This window comes from Sphaeramia orbicularis, chromosome 10 (assembly GCF_902148855.1).
Source record: "Sphaeramia orbicularis chromosome 10, fSphaOr1.1, whole genome shotgun sequence".
Lineage (NCBI taxonomy): Eukaryota > Metazoa > Chordata > Actinopteri > Kurtiformes > Apogonidae > Sphaeramia > Sphaeramia orbicularis.
In genome coordinates, this window is record NC_043966.1 from 21,964,588 (window position 1) to 21,982,360 (window position 17,773).

General features: G+C 35.7%; 1 long non-coding RNA gene across 1 annotated transcript in view; it reads right to left on the bottom strand.

Annotated features, from left to right (window-relative positions):
- LOC115427334 (uncharacterized) overlaps window positions 1–17,012 on the bottom strand; it is a 21,586-nt gene extending 4,574 nt beyond the window's left edge. Inside the window, exon 1 of the long non-coding RNA XR_003936480.1 lies at window positions 16,805–17,012. This is a non-coding gene — a long non-coding RNA (uncharacterized LOC115427334). The remainder of the gene's footprint in view (window positions 1–16,804) is intronic.
- Between the last annotated feature and the right edge of the window lie 761 nt (window positions 17,013–17,773).

The following is a 17,773-nucleotide window of genomic DNA, read 5'->3' on the forward strand; positions in this document are numbered from 1 at the left end:
CCCACACCATCACACCTCCCCCTCCATGCTTCACGGTGGGAACCAGGCATGTAGCATCCATCCGTTCACCTTTTCTGCGTCGCACAAAGACACGGCGGTTGGATCCAAAGATCTCAAATTTGGACTCATCAGACCAAAGCACAGATTTCCACTGGTCTAATGTCCATTCCTTGGGTTTCTTGGCCCAAATAAATCTCTTGTGTTTGTTGCCTCTCCTGAGCAGTGGTTTCCTAGCAGCTATTTGACCATGAAGACCTGATTCACGCAGTCTCCTCTTAACAGTTGTTGTAGAGATGTGTCTGCTGCTAGAGCTCTGTGTGGTATTCATCTGGTCTCTAATCTGAGCTGCTGTTAATTTGTGATTTCTGAGGCTGGTGACTCAGATGAACTTATCTTCAGCATCAGAGGTGACTCTTGGTCTTCCTTTCCTGGGGCGGTCCTCATGTGAGCCAGTTTCATTGGAGCGCTTGATGGTTTTTGCGACTGCACTTGGGGATACATTCAAAGTTTTTGAAATTTTCTAGACTGACTGACCTTCATTTCTTAAAGTAATGATGGCCACTCGTTTGTCTTTACTTAGCTGATTGGTTCTCGCCATAATATGCATTCTAACAGCTGTCCAATAGGGCTGTCAGCTGTGCATCAACCTGACTTCTGCACAACACAACTGATGGTCCCAACCCCATCAATAAGGCAAGAAATTCCACTAAGTAACCCTGATGAGGCACAGCTATGAAGTGGAAACCATTTCAGGTGACTACCTCTTGATGCTCATCAAGAGAATGCCAAGGGTGTGCAAGGCAGTCATCAGAGCTAAGGGTGGATACTTTGAAGAAACTAGAATATAAGAGATGTTTTCAGTTATTTCACACTTTTTTGTTAAGTACATAATTCCACATGTGTTCATTCATAGTTTTGATGCCTTCAGTGAGAATCTACAATGTAAATAGTCATGAAATAAAGAAAATGCGAAGAATGAGAAGGTGTGTCCAAACTTTTGGCCTGTACTGTATGTATATGTATATGTATATGTATATATATATATATATATATATATATATATATATATATATATATATATATATACATATATATATATATATATATATATATATATATATATATATATATATATATATATATATATATATATATATATAGCTGGTGATGTACATCAGTCACTATACAAACAACACAGGCACTTAACTACACATGTCATAATATGTCACAAAACACAAACCAATAAGTATGAAAAACAGTGAGTCCTCTATATGCTATAACAATATGGCTAGCATGTAATGGCTCTATTATGTCTAAATGAAGACAGTAGATCATTTAAGAAAAAAAAAAACTCTTTTGTTTCCCTGTCACATACATTGACCAGTCGTCTAATGTAAGCAGTGAAATTAGTACCAAGCTATGTCATTATGCCCTAAAATGGAAATTAAAGCAGCATTCAATCATTTTTCTGCTTAGTTTGATTGTTTTTTGAACTAAAATTCTTTCATTTGTCATTATTTCTTTACAGTGTCAAATCTCACTTTGAAACTAAAACTCCAACAAACTTTGTCCTTCACTGTAGATACACACATTACTCTTTCTATATCAATGTTTTATACATAGATCATTATGAATATTCAGGTCTGATTGGTTCAAGGACGCCTGCTGTTTTCCTGATGAACTGCAGGGCTCTGATATAAACACTTCATCGGTATTTTGAATTAATACATTGCCTGTAGCTTTACATGTATAAGTACATTTCGTCATATGGACATTTACACTATTACTAGGGTCACAACCTCCATCTCTAACTGTAGTAGATATGCTGTTACCAACTATTCACTCATTATGAGCTAAGTATGCTCAGTAGATTGGGAGATAGAGTGAGGTGAAATTGTTTCCTGATGAGCACATCTTGTTTTACACAGAAACTAACTTCCTCACATAAGTGTCTTTCACTTCCACTTAACGGCATCGCATGTTCAACCTGTAATATTGTTAGTCATCTATTCAGCAGCTTTTCTAGGTTACACAACAGACTGCTGGAATTTCAATTAAATAACATATATTTCTGTATATCCAGATTCGGTTACAGCTTATTACCCCATGGAATTGAGCTCAATTTTTATCAAGAACATTAAATGTACAGCACATCCATAGGTCACAGAATAATATGGAAGACCATGACTATTGACTTCAAGATGAGAGTAACAGCCTTGGAGACTAGAGGCTGAAAAGGAGTGGGTGAAAATTCTTATGAGAGGAATTCACATTACCAAAAATACAAAATGGTACCAACGTTATTCATTAATTTGGAGTTTCTGTTCGGTTAGTAGATAAATAAAAGTGTTAACCCCTTACATTTTTGAGGGGTTTTTTCCTAGCCTGAATTGAAGTTCAAAAACTATATCCCAGTTAGTCATGAAATTGACAGATAGATTGTGTGACTGAAATAATGCAGAGAGAAAATAAATCAGTGCTTCCATTGGGCTGTATGAGTCAGGCCAATTTATATCAGTGACTCTGAGAAGAAGTGGATCGAACTGAAGATGTCAAGGCTAATGCAAAGCGATCACCGTAGATACTGAGAAGATTAAAAATGTAACATAACTAGGATGATCATTGAAGAGATTTATTGGCTTTTCACATTAGATCCCTCCTCTAAATCAAGTGAGTATCTTTCACTCACCTACCTAATTAAAGGTGTTATCAGAGGTCTTCTACTTATAGTTTTTCCTGTTTCAATCTTCCATTGCAAAATATTTATCACATTCTCACCAATGAAAAAAAAACTTTCTGAATTCTTGTGAAGATCATGTTGTATGAACAAAAAACAAGTATTGAAAATCTATCATTGCATTTAAAAGAAAACCCATACACACATGTCCAAGGGTATAACTTAAAGCTGTAATGATGCAATATACTAAATTATGCAAAAGCTGTATGTAGCATCTCTTCAAATGAGCCAAAATAAGCATCTTGGTATATGTGTCCCAATAGTCCTTGGTTCTGAGAGAGGGTTAACTCCTGTTATTTTGCTCATAGCAGTTACATGTAGAATTTATATTCCAAACTATCAACCTTCAAGGGGAAGTCGTGCACCAGAACACACCCATGACTACCAATAACCACCAAGAAATTGAGGCTATGCATCCACAGACAGTATCACTCACTGAATAACATATAAAGCATTGTTTAAAGGAGTGATAGTTTACACTTTTTAAATTCAATTATGCATTTTAAAACATTTCTCTGTGGTCTACAAAAACTGTAAATACTATACTTGGGTCTAAATTCTTCATTAATTCAACTCCACAGGTCCATCTTCAACCCTATTCTGGAGTAATGACATGAGAGAGGTCATTTTGAACACTGGCCCTTTAAATGCAAATGACCCCACCCCCTCCAGGTTGTTGACCGTACTTCTCTGTCCTGTTCAGCCACTTGTGGTCGTTAATACAACCAACAATTTAACATTTTAGGGAATCGGGTCGAAGTTTGGACATATTTTCAGTATGGATTACAACTGTTGCTGCAATTATGTCATACTTGGAGAAATGTTCATTGGAAGTCTTGATCTTATATGTGCAAATTTTTTGACGCAACTAGTTATAGACGTAACAAATTAAGAGGGAATTAAAATGGGTTGTAGAAATCCACTTGATTTTTGCCAAAATTAATATAAGGATAGCTTTGCAGCACCTGGAGGGTTCAAATTCAAACTTTTTAAACTATTAGGGTCCCCAAATACACAAATAAATGTACCAAAGACTAATAAAAGTGGGTTTAGCAAAATATGACCCCTTTAACACCACAAATGTCTGTACTGTTTTGATATCAAGTTTTCTCCTTCAAATAAAAATTCAGATAATCTTCATATAGGTTACTGCATTAGCCCATATTTTACTTTATAGCTCTGTTTTTAAACTGAAAACAGCCAAAGTGAAACCACAATTCACTTCTGTTTTCCATAGTGACTATTGTCACTTGCTGTACTAGATCTGTTTGGAATTGTCAAAACAAGGTCAGAACTGTCACAGTTTTGTCTGAACCATGGATTAAAAAACGATCAATTTGGCAAAGATAATAATGTCGCATTATAACTTTATACCTTCATAAGTGTACTAATCAAATGCTGTGATTTTAGCATCAAATTCCATTTTCATTTAGAGCTGTGTCCTGTGGTAAAAACAGTAACAGCTTCTATCACTTTGTCACTTTCGTTGTTTCGTGGTTCTCATCCCATCTGGTCACTCTCCAATACTTTGCTCAAAGGGCCCTAGTGTTAGGCTCAATCCCAATTCACCCCTTAGCCCTCCCCCTTACCCCTACCCCTTGGCCCTTGCACCTGACACTACCCCTTGAAATGGAGCTGCAAGGGTTAGGGGTTGAAACATTCCCCTATGAAATGGGACAACCCTTTGCGACCTGTTACGTTATCAGCAGTCATCAATGCCACTATAAACAGATGTAACAGCTGTGTTTCCAAAAGTATTCATCATGCCGTCAGTAGCTATAACCATCTCTGTTCCATGGGCTTTGGTCATCTTTTTGCGGCTATCAACTATAAACCACAGAAATGGGATCTATAAGACATTGAAACGGCATTAAATGGTCGATCAAAAGATTAAGTTGTTTAAGAAGAAAATACGTACATTTGTGTGTTTCTTTCATCACACTGCTGCACTTTTTGGCTGTGTTTACCTCCATCTTGCTAATGATTCTAACAGAATTATTGGAAATTTCTCCTACCCCTCCATTCGTAGTGTGGTCCTGGAAAATCTCAGTTTCAGGGGCTAAGGGGTAGGGGTAAGGGGGAGGGCCAAGGGGTGAATTGGGATTCAGCCTTAGTTTTCCTCACCATTGGAGACCATCAGATGGACTCACTTCTCCAACTAATGGTAACATGAATCTATCAAACCGTTGGTATGAATAGATTCAACGAATATCATTAGCATCTTTGGTATAACTTCAGGACGCTTTATTCTGAGAACTCTAAAGATACTTTTAGGTCATAATTTAATATTCTTTTTTTTTTTTATAATAATATATATTTAATATATTTATAATATTTTAACCCATAAAGACCCAAACATCCACCATCAACCAAAACCATTTAATGATCTAAACTGTTTAATACCTGTTGATTCACCAATCCTGTCAATACATGTAAATGACTGAGGTAAAATACAGTTTGTCATCTTTTCATGGTCATCAGATATGACCCATTTGGACGTTCCGAGGCTCTGTAGTGAACGTGGAAACATCGTCATCTTCTACAACATTGATTCACCAGTAAAACACATGAAGTTGGATCAATGACAGTGGTTACAGATGGGTGTTTTAATGTTCAGTTAACGATAGATTTGCTGAAAAAGTTACTTTTTCTTCAGTTTTCTCTATTTGATATTATAACCCTCAAATTTACTCTGAGCTTTTATGAATATCTACATGATCAGTAAATTAAATATAGGAAAATACATGATTTACACTGAAAAGATGCAAAATACAGAAGGTAATATTACAATAAGTAATGATAAGAAAGGTTAAGTAGAGAGAACAGTTCATTTGGGAACTACCACAAAAGTAGTCTTTATGGGTTAAAGAAGAAATACTACATATAGCTCTTTTAAATGTGTCCCGTCCTATTTGGTTAATATTCACTTAGTATATAAACTTGGCAAGGCAACATGTACCACTTTGATGCAGATGCTGTTTCAAAAAATTATGTAGCATCTTCATTAAAGCCCGTCCTGAACCAGAAGTAATCACACTAAAAGTTAAAGCTGGTTTTGTAGTTGCATTTGACAATTCTTTGTATACAGTAGGTGGAAAAGGTTTGCACAGTGGGTAGGGGCATTGCAATCCCATGAAATACTGACAATATCCAACACCACTTAACTTTTGAACAAGTAAAGTAAAACTTTTACTCTGAGTTTCTTATTTTTTCTTAACACACAACTGTGCATCTTTTTCACAACATGACCAGTATTTCTTTATAGATTATGTCTCTAAAAATATAGTGTCAGGGCTGGAGTGTAAGGCAACAGGGGAAGAGGAGGTGAAGTCAGAACCTACCTGATACGAACATGAGCTGATACAGATACACCAGGAAGGAAGGAAAGAAAGGAGGGCACAGGCAAGGTCTGAAAAACCAGCAAAGGTCCAGAAACAGTCAAGTAGAGAAACTGCAGCACACCATGGGGGAAGCAGGCTAGAAAGTTAGCAGCAGGACAGCGATATTTACTTTGTGGCAGAGGAGATGAGGCTTTGAGCAGGTGAGTTTGACGCAGGGATTAGAGACAGGTGCACGTGGAACTGTTGGGAAAACTGGAGACGAATGGGGGCGTGTGAGAGAGTGGAAAACTACTGAAAGGATGGAATGCAAGTCAGTGATATAGAGCTTCTTATCTGTGTGCTGTTGAATGACCTGAACACCACACTTTTTAGGCAATCTGCACTACCCTCCACCTGTGGACAGATGAGAATTCAAGATTTAGTCCTCCAGATTCATTATGTAACAAGTGATAAAGCGCAGAATGGTATGTTTTATTTGTGTATCATATATTAAACAGTGTCTCTCTAAAATAGGAGAAGAGCTGTGCTGGCATGACAACCTCAGAAAAAAAAAAATCATAGCCACAAATATGTTTTATTATTATGGCAATTCTAACACCATTATGCTTGCTTCAGGAGTTAAATTGTGTTAATTAACATAATTTGTAAGTTGCAAAAATATTACTCCTGAACATAAATGTAAATTAACAGTCTGCCAAAAAATCCACCAACTCCTAATATCAGCTAACATCAACAACAGCTTTTTTAAACTTTTTATGATTTGCTTTAGGAACTGAAAGCACTTGGCAGGGTTTATAGAAAGATGTTACAGCTTTTATGTAGGAAAACGCTATATGTGATATGATAAAAAAAAAAAGTGTATTTAGTACTATTTGAAGTAATCCCTGATATCTTTCTAATTTTCCTAAATTATAATCCTCTAATACCTCAATGTGGGAGTTGATACGATCTCCAGTCTTGTGAGGAATTTTTCATAGATCTGCTATTGACCCTACCTACCTCATAATCATCTGTTTAAGTCTGACATCATAGTGCCATAAAATTCATTCTACAACAGCAAAGCCTGTGTGTTCATTTACTGTAACATCTTTTTTAATGAGGTACCAGTTAGGGTTCAGAAGGGACTAAATTCATTTATTAAACTCAAATACAGTTGTTACTGGACTTCTCCATAGTCAGGTTATACCTGCAGTATACTGCAATTTTAATTGTCTTAAATACTCTTAAAGCTCCTGGTCCATTTTGTTGCAGTGCATCACTTTATATTCAATTGTGTTATAACAAAAATTGTCCTTCTGTTTACCTTAACTGCACCATTTCGTACATTGCACTGCATACATTGGCACTGATGTGTGTTTGACATGTTGCTGTGTGATAAAAGAAGGAGGTTGATGTGTGAGGAAATTAATGAATGGATGTTGATATGTGAGTGATGCATACTTTGTTTTTATTATATATTTTTATAGTTATCACTATTTATTACTATTACTATTTATGAGTCCACATCCTGTTAGTGCACCTAAATTTCATTGTGCATTTTGTATGATGACAATTAAGTATCTTATCTTATCTTATCTTATCTTATCTTATCTTATCTTATCTTATCTTATCTTATCTTATCTTATCTTATCTTGGCCTGGACAGCATAGATAAAGGGCCGAAGAATGAAACACAAATAGTGAAAAGGTGAAACCTCACAAAAGACTTACCCTATGTCACGAATCCATAAGGATCCAGTTTGGTAGATGTCGTTAGAAATAATGTTACTTACAACATGCTAACATGCTAACTTTCATTAGCTGATGCACTAACATATCTAGATCCAAGCTCAGTTTTTCCTTCAACGTAGATTTGTAACTTTACTTATCAGCTTCATCCACTTCCTCTGCTCTTTACCATCACATGTAAAGTGGTGAAATGAACTGGATATGTTTTATGGATTCAGGGATTGGATCAAATTGGATGCACATTGGATTTCATAGACATAGAGGAATGAATAGGATTTGACCCAAAAGTAGGAAGTGATGTCACGACTCAACACGAGGATTGAGAATAGGGCATATTTTTGGATGCTTCAAAGAGAAACTGTGATTCCTTGCAGCACAATCAAAACACTTGTGTCATTAGCAAAATTTAATGCATATATTTTGCACTTTTGTTGCATATGAACATAATTTAAGTGATGGAGATTTGAGCATAATTGTGGCAGCAGCGTCATTTATTTAATATATCACTGAAGTATGGAGTAATGAGTGGAAATCATCTTACCATTTTTACTCTCCATGTTGAATATTTCTGATATCTGAGGTAAGGTGCTGTTTTTTAGGTGTCTTTCACCTGGGGCTGCTTCTCAGTGAGAATACCAACACTGATTAATTGAAAGGAGCACAAAACTCATTTTGTGATACAAAGATGACTAAAAGACACCGTTAACTCAGAAAACAACTGTCCTGCATGAAGCTGCAAAATGATGCAAGGGCAGTCGTTTTTGACGAACCTTTTAATTTAGCTTTTATGACATTAGCTCTTAAATGCAATTCTGTGCAACCGGCAACTGAGACTCCACAGCGCAGACACATTTACTTTCACTTTCAAAGATCCTTCAGGGGCATCACACACCCCTTCCACACAAATACCAGAGAAACAAGACAAAGGTTACAAATACAGACAGAGTCATAACACACGCAAAGCGTGGATGTTACAGATCAAGGATGGGTGTTACTTTCATGTGTGGCAAAGTAAAATAAAGAACCTGAACTATAATAGTATGTGTGAAATTCTATCTATCTATCTATCTATCTATCTATCTATCTATCTATCTATCTATCTATCTATCTATCTATCTATCTATCTATCTATCTATCTATCTATCTATCTATCTATCTACCTACCTACCTACCTACCTACCTACCTACCTACCTACCTACCTACCTACCTACCTACCTACCTATAAACATAATTAATTCACAGCAAGGACATGGGGTTGCATGTGGACAGTAGGAACATATCCATAACACTGTTTCGAACAAACAGAATTGTCCCTACCATCACTTGAGGATTATTATTTGTATTACCTCTCTGATGGTGAAATCTGCTGAAGTGCTCCACGTGTAGTCCTCATACTGAACTGGAATTATAATGACTAACATAACAAGAAGAGGGAACATCAGGATCTTTTTTTTTCTCCCAGTGTGTCAGTAACAAGTAAAAACATAAAAAGCCAGAAACAAAATTGTTTTTAAAATAGTTAAACCTGCTAGTTAACATTAGCTGGGGTTAGTTAACTGTTTGTTACTGTTAACTAGTAAAATAATCCTGTTTTCATCCATTTACCTTTAGCTTGCTGTTAAGTGGCCAACAGGAGTAACCATTAAAACAGGTGGATTTACCATAAGATGAATTTCAGTCTATTGATCAAATGCAAATATCAATATGAATTAATTATTTTGTACTCAGGAAACACAGCAGCAGGTTGGAGGAGAGGAGCAGACTGATGAGAAAACAGGTGCATCTTTATGGTTTCAGGGGAGAAACTAATTACAAATTATAAATCATGAAGTGGCATCAACATTAAAGTTAGTTTTAGGATGTTCAGCTAATATAAACCACTGAAAGTCTGGGTATTTGGCCTTCAGTTTATTCTGAAAATAAGTATTACATCAGAAAAACTTATTAAGCTCAAAAGATATGCAAGTCTATATTAACCAAACATATAAGTCTATGTATGTTATTCAATGGTGCATAAGATAATTTTATCCATGGGAGACCAAGAAGTACACATAATGTAGCTGTAGACCACTTCAAGACAAAGAAACCAATTATTTAACACTAATATTGATTGACATACATGTAAAAGTCTTTATTGTTTATGCAGGGTTGAAATCAGCATACATATTTATTTCTCATTCTCTTTTCTTCAGATGCAACAAGAAAATACACAACTATGGGCACAACCTGAAAACACACACAAAAACTCAACTAAATGTGTTGCACAGATTAAAATCGCTATTTAGTGTGACCCCTGACCCTATGTTAAGAAGCAGCAAAAACAGTTCGAAATGTGTTGAATGAGACCTGGTATAAAACATCACAAAATTAATGCAATAAATATACTGTCTGAACAAAAGGGTTAAAGACATGTTAAGTGCAAAGGGAGGTCACACTGAATACGACCACTTTGGTTTATAAAAGCTATTTTTTTGTGAAACTTTAGTTTTTTTCTGCTGTACTTACTTCACATATATCCAGACTTCATCTATAATACAGAGACTGAGAAATGCACGTCTGGTCATTAGAATTTACTGAACCAATTAACCTAATATTGGCCTGGGTCTTTTATTACCCCGCCCCCCGAAGGGGAGGCAAAGGGGCATTGTTTTTGGTTCAATTTCTTTCTTTGTTTAACACTCTAGTAGCAAAACTATTTGCTGAATTTATACCAAATTTGGTTTATAGATTGCCAGTGACCCAGAATAGATCTCATTACATTTTGGGAAAAGTAGGTCAAAGTTTAATTTTTTTTTATGAATTTTGTTAATCTTTTTTTTCACCCCTTTACTTAGAATGGATGAAATTTCACATGTCTGTAGCAGTGAAACTATTGGTTGAATTCATACCAAATTGACTTTATAGATTGCCAGTGACCCAGAATGGATCTCATTACGGTAGGTCAAATGTTTTAACCCCTTTATTTAGTCTTGCACTTAGTAATTAAAGGTTACAACTGGAAGCCAAAATGTTTTCCACATTTTATTTGTGCATCAGCTGTCTTTTGTGATGATATTTTATTGTGTAATTCGGCGATAGTCAAATCATGTTTCAAGGGACCTTTTTATTCTAAAGAAAAGCTCTTGCATGTAACTGTCACTTTCACCCCAGCTGTGCTAATGAAAGAGAACTTATAAGTTCAAAGATTTCTTTTCAATCTAAAGGTTTAGAGCTGAAAGAATTCAAAACTACATCTACATCTAATTGCATGTCAGTTAAAATAAAGCAGTAAGGAAACTTCCACTTGTTTTAGCAGATCAGACTAAATCCACTGAGAACATTTTCATAGATTAATGTTAATTTGTGATGGTCATTTAACAACTTCCACACTAAATATTTGTACTTTTTTCATCAGTCGTCACTGTTTCTTGCATAGGTCTGTCTTTATTATAAAGAGATATTACTTTTTAATCCAGGTCTGACTCAAGTACAGCCAAAAAGAAATAAAAATTGCATATCATCAGCATGACATTGCTGTACAATGCCAGCCGCTGTGCAGAGCCAATCAGCAAGTATAGCTGTATGATTACTCAAATCCACAGAAGTGTGGAATTGGACAAATTGGAGTGTCTTTTTACTCGGCTCAGTGCGTCTTATAGTGTCAGCCTAGAATTTAACTACTCCAAGGCTAATTGTGTAACAATTCAAAGTGCCCATACCCGAGAGTTATGCCAAGAATTGAATGTTACTTGGACAAAGACATATAATGACAATCAATTCCAGTCGAAAAAAGAAACATGGATCTTCTTTCACATTCAAATCAAAGTGAGCTCTTGAGGAGATGACTGATGGCACCTATAAGAAATGACAATAACAGAAGCAAATCCTTAATCAAGATCTATTGTTTGTAAAATATGAATATAACTTTGGATTTTCATATTAATTTTCTCATTACAGATTTATTCCTGGAAACAGGAAAAAAAAAAAAGGTACCGTTTCCTGGGCGTTGTCGATGGTAACTTAATTTTTGAGTAAACTTAATTTACAGGTTGAAGTACTGTCACATGAGGAACAAATTATATAGATGAAATTAGATAATAAATTAGATATATGGATATATTAAGGTGCATTAAACATAAACCTGAGAAGAATGTCCAAGAGAAATCAAAAAGACTAACTTCATAGAGAGATATCATTACGAATTTTACCTACGGCTGTAAATTATAATGCTTTCAAAATTTTATAGCTATAAACTATGAAATTAAGTCTATAGAAGATCAGTAATTATCAACAAAAAGACTGTTGAAATTACTAATTGCTCTTGTGGATTTCTTATTCTAGCCTATATTAGCATTAAATAAAAAGTAAAATAAGATACACATTTCAATTACAAAGACTTTTCTTGTTTGTGTCTGCTGTTTTATGCGGATATAAATAAATGGTATACATTCACTAAAACTGTGGTACACCTGCCAATTTATATTGAACATCCAAATATATATATATATATATATATACATACATACAGATGGGGCTTCCCAAAAGAATGTATACACACTTTAAACAATTGTAAAGCAGGTGTTTATTAACATTTATTTAATTTTCAAAATGTAATTGAATTTACAAACATCATTTTATTGTTTTGTGACCACCTGTTCTCAAACTGACGTCCGTTCTGGTCCAGACACTGCTGTCAACGCCAAGCAATGGAATCACACACATCACGAAACAATTCCTTCAGTATTTGTGTGCATTCACGTTCAATGGCTGCTCTCAATTCAGCGACTGTTACAGGTCTCTTACTGTAGACTTTGTCTTTTAGGTATCCCAATGAAAAAAAAGTTTAGTGGTGTGAGGTCTGGTGAACGCAGAGGGTATTCAGTGAAACCCCTCCGTCCAATCCACCTGTTTGGCAAGTTCACCAGACCTCACACCACTAGACTTTTTTTTTATGTGACACCCTGTATAATTTTTTTTTTTTTTTTTTTACAGTTTATGAACCCTTAACAGTTTATGAACCTTGGACATTTTTTTTCTTTTTCTGCATAAATGATCTAAACCATGACCAGATTTTCCTAAAACTAGATAAAGGACACTGAATTAAACAAATAAGGTTAAACCGTTAAACACAATAATTCAGTTTTCTTGTGGAAGTCTTAATATATTCAATATGTGTGTACCAAGAGTAAATAAAGTCAAGCCTTTAGAAACTGATGTGATGCCATTTTTCAGCAGTATCTTTGGCTAAACATGCACTTAATGTTAGTTCTTTTTCAGTACTCCAAATTAATCCCTTACTTCCTTAAAAAACAACTTGGTTTCAGTAACATTGGTTTGCTCCTTTTGTCTGAACTCCTTTTCCAGGTCAGGACTTTGATAAGGTCATTCTTAAACATTATATTTTTTCTGTTTTAACTCATCTTTTGTGTGTTATTATGCTGTATGCTCCACTTCCTGTTTAGGTACCTTAACATTTTGTAGAACTTTCCCGCACAATTCCAAATTCATTGTTCCATCAGTTATGTGAATTTGTCTTTGTCCAGAGGCAGCATAAACAGACACCAAATCATGATACTGCCACAACCATGTTTCACAGATGGTATAAGGCGGTGTTTGGTTGGTGCCAAAACATACTTTTCTGTTAATCCAAAAAGTTGTACTTTGGTCTCTCATCTGTCCACAAAATATTTCTCCATTTGCATTCTGGCCACATTTGCTTCCACTTCAGCAAACTGTAGACAGGCAGAAGTTTTTTGGTTTGTTTGTTTGTTTTGTGTTTTGGGAGAGTAGTGTTGTCCTCCAAGGAGTTTTACCCCCCCCCCCATTATTGTACAATATTCCCCTGATGGTGAGTTCATGGACATTGGGATTAGCCATGATGGAACAGGCTTTTGGTTTCCTGGATGGTAAACTGTCTGATTGTGATTCTGATCTCCTGGACTGTTACGTGCCTTGCTCTTGGTGTAGACTTTGTTGGTAGACCACTCATGACGAGGGTAGCTTTTCTTTTTTTTCTTTTTTTTTTCCATTTCTACACCATCTGCCCGACAGTCGGCAGGCCCTTAACAAATTCTTCTGTAATACTTTCCAGCCTGGTGAGCTTCAACAACTGTTCGTCTAAGGTGTTCAGAGATCTGCTTTGTTCTACCCATGACACCTTTTCAGAAAAATGTGTGTTATTAAGATTAGACTGACAGTGAATATTCAGATATCTCTTCCATGAGTAAAGTATGGCCTCCCACAGTCTCATCTGATTGTCATCATAATGAACTGAACTGAAGTACCTAAATGATATCACCTTCAAATGGACTGATAATCCTAGAGGTTCATATGTACCTTTGCCGCACATAGATTAACTCTGGACAGTTTTCTATAGTAAATAAATTAATGATGTTCAATATTTTTTGACTTGTTTGTTTAATTGGGTTTTCTCTGTTGTGTTTTTTTTTCAGGAGCTTTACTCAGGTTTAGGACATATTTATGGAAAAAAGAGGAATTTCTTAGGGCATCACTGTAATAACAATAATGGTAGTCGGGGGGAGGTGGGTGAAAGGTGCAAAATTATTTATTTTAAATTATTTACATGCTTTTATGAGAAAAAAAAAGCATGTACATAGAGTTTACTAATGTTCACCTCTCCGTTTATGTGTCAGTTGCTCTGCAGTGTAGTAGCTTTTGCCTTGGAATTTGTTTTCATGAACCCCAGTGTGAAAGGATTTTTTTATTTGCATGATAAATAATTCAGACTTTGAGGTTAAAATATTGCAAGGATTACATGCAGATAGATATAGAACAGAAACTGCTGTGTACCAGTTGCCAGGCAATACCAGTTACATACTATGTTTCTAGCTATAATAATGAATATGAGATTGTCATGCTAGTCCCAATTCTGATTTCAGATTTTAATTGCCACAACAAATTGGCCGTACAACATATTTGCATTGGTACTGATATAGCCTATGACTTGTCCTTCATGAGGTGGTTTTTCTTTGAAACCCCATTGGGCAATTAATTTTACCAGCATACTATGCGCACTTATACATCTAGGCCCTCAAAAGAACGCAGTCATATCTAATCATTGACTGGAATTTCTATAGAGTCATATTATATTTGCCTTCTCTGCTCGGCCAATATATTATTAAAGCACATCTCCCAGAAGACCACTCCGGCCACAAGGTTTCTATGGTTACCGCCATTGTACGAATACCTTTTATGAGTTCTGCGGACATCACCTCCTAATTACTTTCAGAGAACAAATTCTCATTTCAAATATATCCAGCTTTATTTCCAATCATTATAGGGTATGAAAAAAGGTGCAAACTGTCAAAGGTGGCCTGAAGTATCACAAAATACACTCTGCCCTGTGGTTATGCTCAAAAGTGAGATCAGGAATGATGCAATTGCAAAGAAACTTCCCAGCATAACAAGTGTTGAGCTTTAAACTACTGTTCGGATAGTCACTATTACATGATTATACCAAAGATGCAGCAGTGGTGTGTCCTGGGCAACAACCTCGTGAACACAAGGCCAATGTCTCCTCCACTTCAGTTTATAGAGTTTCTCCTTCTTATAAAACTCAGCTGCACTTGGGGGAAATATTTCCTTATCTGGTCACACCCAGCTTGACTCAGAAAACCAGATGGATGGATACAAAAGTTTTACCTACATCTGTTTTTACTATTATTAGTATTATTACTATTATTATTATTATTATTATTATTATTATTATTATTATTATTATTATTATTATTATTATTATTATATTATTATTACTATTTTGATAATTATTATAATAATGTTTGATTATCTCTGAACACCACTTTGTCAGCAGTATTATCCCCATTATTTTCATGAAACTTGATTTAAAAAAGTAGGGCACAGTGCAAAAATGAACCTCTTACATTTTGAAGCAGGCCCATAAAAAGATAGAGGCAATAATTGTTTTTCATTGTGTTTTCTGATATGTACATACTATAAAAATCTGCACCAGTCCAGTCTTTTGGACACATTTTTATATGAGGTATCAATAAAGCAACAGCAGTATACAGAAGATGACTACATTAAATACTAATAAAACATACAAACTTCATCAAATAATATATTATTTGATGAAGTTTGTATGTTTTATTAATATTCTCATATATAAGAAAATTGCAGATCGGTCAGAATAAATGTGGCTAAAGAATGTGGCTTTAGAACAAACTATTAAAATGCACAAATGTTTGTCTTGGCTGTAAGTTAAAAATAGATGGTTCATAATGGTCATCATTAGTTTCTGTAAAAAAAAAAATAAAAAATGTCATAACGACAAAGATTCCATCTATTATTTACAGCAAGTTAAGCTGTAGTGAAGGCACACAATTATTCAATACAATTTGCTGCTGGAGGTTGTTTCACTTTGCCAAAATGTAAAACTGCATTATTTCAATGAACAATAATATATAAAGTAAAATATGAGTGGTATTTACTGCCAAACCTAATTACACAACAAAATAACATAAGCATTGCTTGGGTGTATATGCATTATAGAGGCATTCTGTTTGTTAGAGATATCATTACCCCACTACCCAAAGGGGAGGCAAGGGGTATTGTTTTGGTTCGGTTTGTTTGTTTCTTTTACCCCATTTCCACTTCACCTTTCCAGCTTAACTCGACTCGATTCTACACAGTTTTAGCACTTTTACGCTGGTGGTTGTAGCTGGTAACCATACTTTTTTTTTTTTGTACCACCTCCGCCAAGGTTCTATCCGTGCTGAGTTGGCACTGAAATTTCACTGCTGGTCACTGATTGGTCAGAGGGAGTGTCGTCACATGTGCACAAGGTGTGAGCATCTAAATGCAAACACCATATACCGACAAGAGTGATAGCAGAGAAGATCTTCAGATAGCCTCTATCATTTTACCCACAGCTCGGTCCACATAGACTGTACCATTCAATGCGACACCTATTGTATATGAGGCATCAGTCTACCATCAGACATTGTGTCTTGGCAGCTCTTACTCATGTCGTTCATCTCACTGCTTGTATTTCTGGCTCTCTCTCATTTCACCTTTTCTGTGACAAAAAGCCACAGACTGAGCGACAAGTACAGCATCACCTCGATGTCATCCATTGTCGTTACTGTTAACTTTACTAAAACAACGTCTCGACAGTTTCAACTCCACTGACCACACCCATCTCATTCGTGATGAGGTGATACCAATTGCAGTGGAAAAGCAACAGCACAGTGCCAAACTGTGTAGAGCTGAGTCGAGCCGAGCTGGTATCATACAGTGGAAAAGGAGCATTTGTTTCTTTGTTTGTTTGTTAACACTTTAGTAGCAAAACTCTTGGTTGAATTCATACCAAATTGGGTTTATAGATTGCCAGTGACCCAGAATGGATGTCATTACATTTTGGGAAAGGTGGGTGAAAGTTAAAATTTTTTGATTTTTCTCTTCCTATGTACTTATAATGGTGTAAATACGTGCGAGGGCCGGGGTTTGTTGTGCCTGGCACCACTTGTTTATGTGTTTTATTTAAATGAGTCATTTTGAGCCTGTCTTCTGTCTTTTGTATTTGTGTTGTACTAACTGTACTGATGTGCATAATGTGCAAAGTCGCATCATGACAGCAGTGTCATCATGTAATGTGACCTCAGGAGTAATAGCTGCTATTACGCAAAACTTAGTGGTAATAAACTATAAAATGATGCACTTCGAGAGAAAAAAAAAAAAAGCCTTGTAAGTTCTTTTCGGTTCCTGCACAGGTCTAAACTTCAACTACATTTCATTGGAGAAGTTTCCCATTTAAGATGTTTTTATTTGATAAAACATATTCACTCTACATTTGTTTATATTTAGGGGAGAAGCTAATGGTTAACCATGGCTGTGGCCAAGCATGAGCTTAAACTTGCTGCCAACACTGTGCTACAAAGTTTTCCTGAAATCTGCTGACTGTGCTGAACTCTGTAATGACTATTTTGCTGGGCTTCAGAGTGTAAGGCTT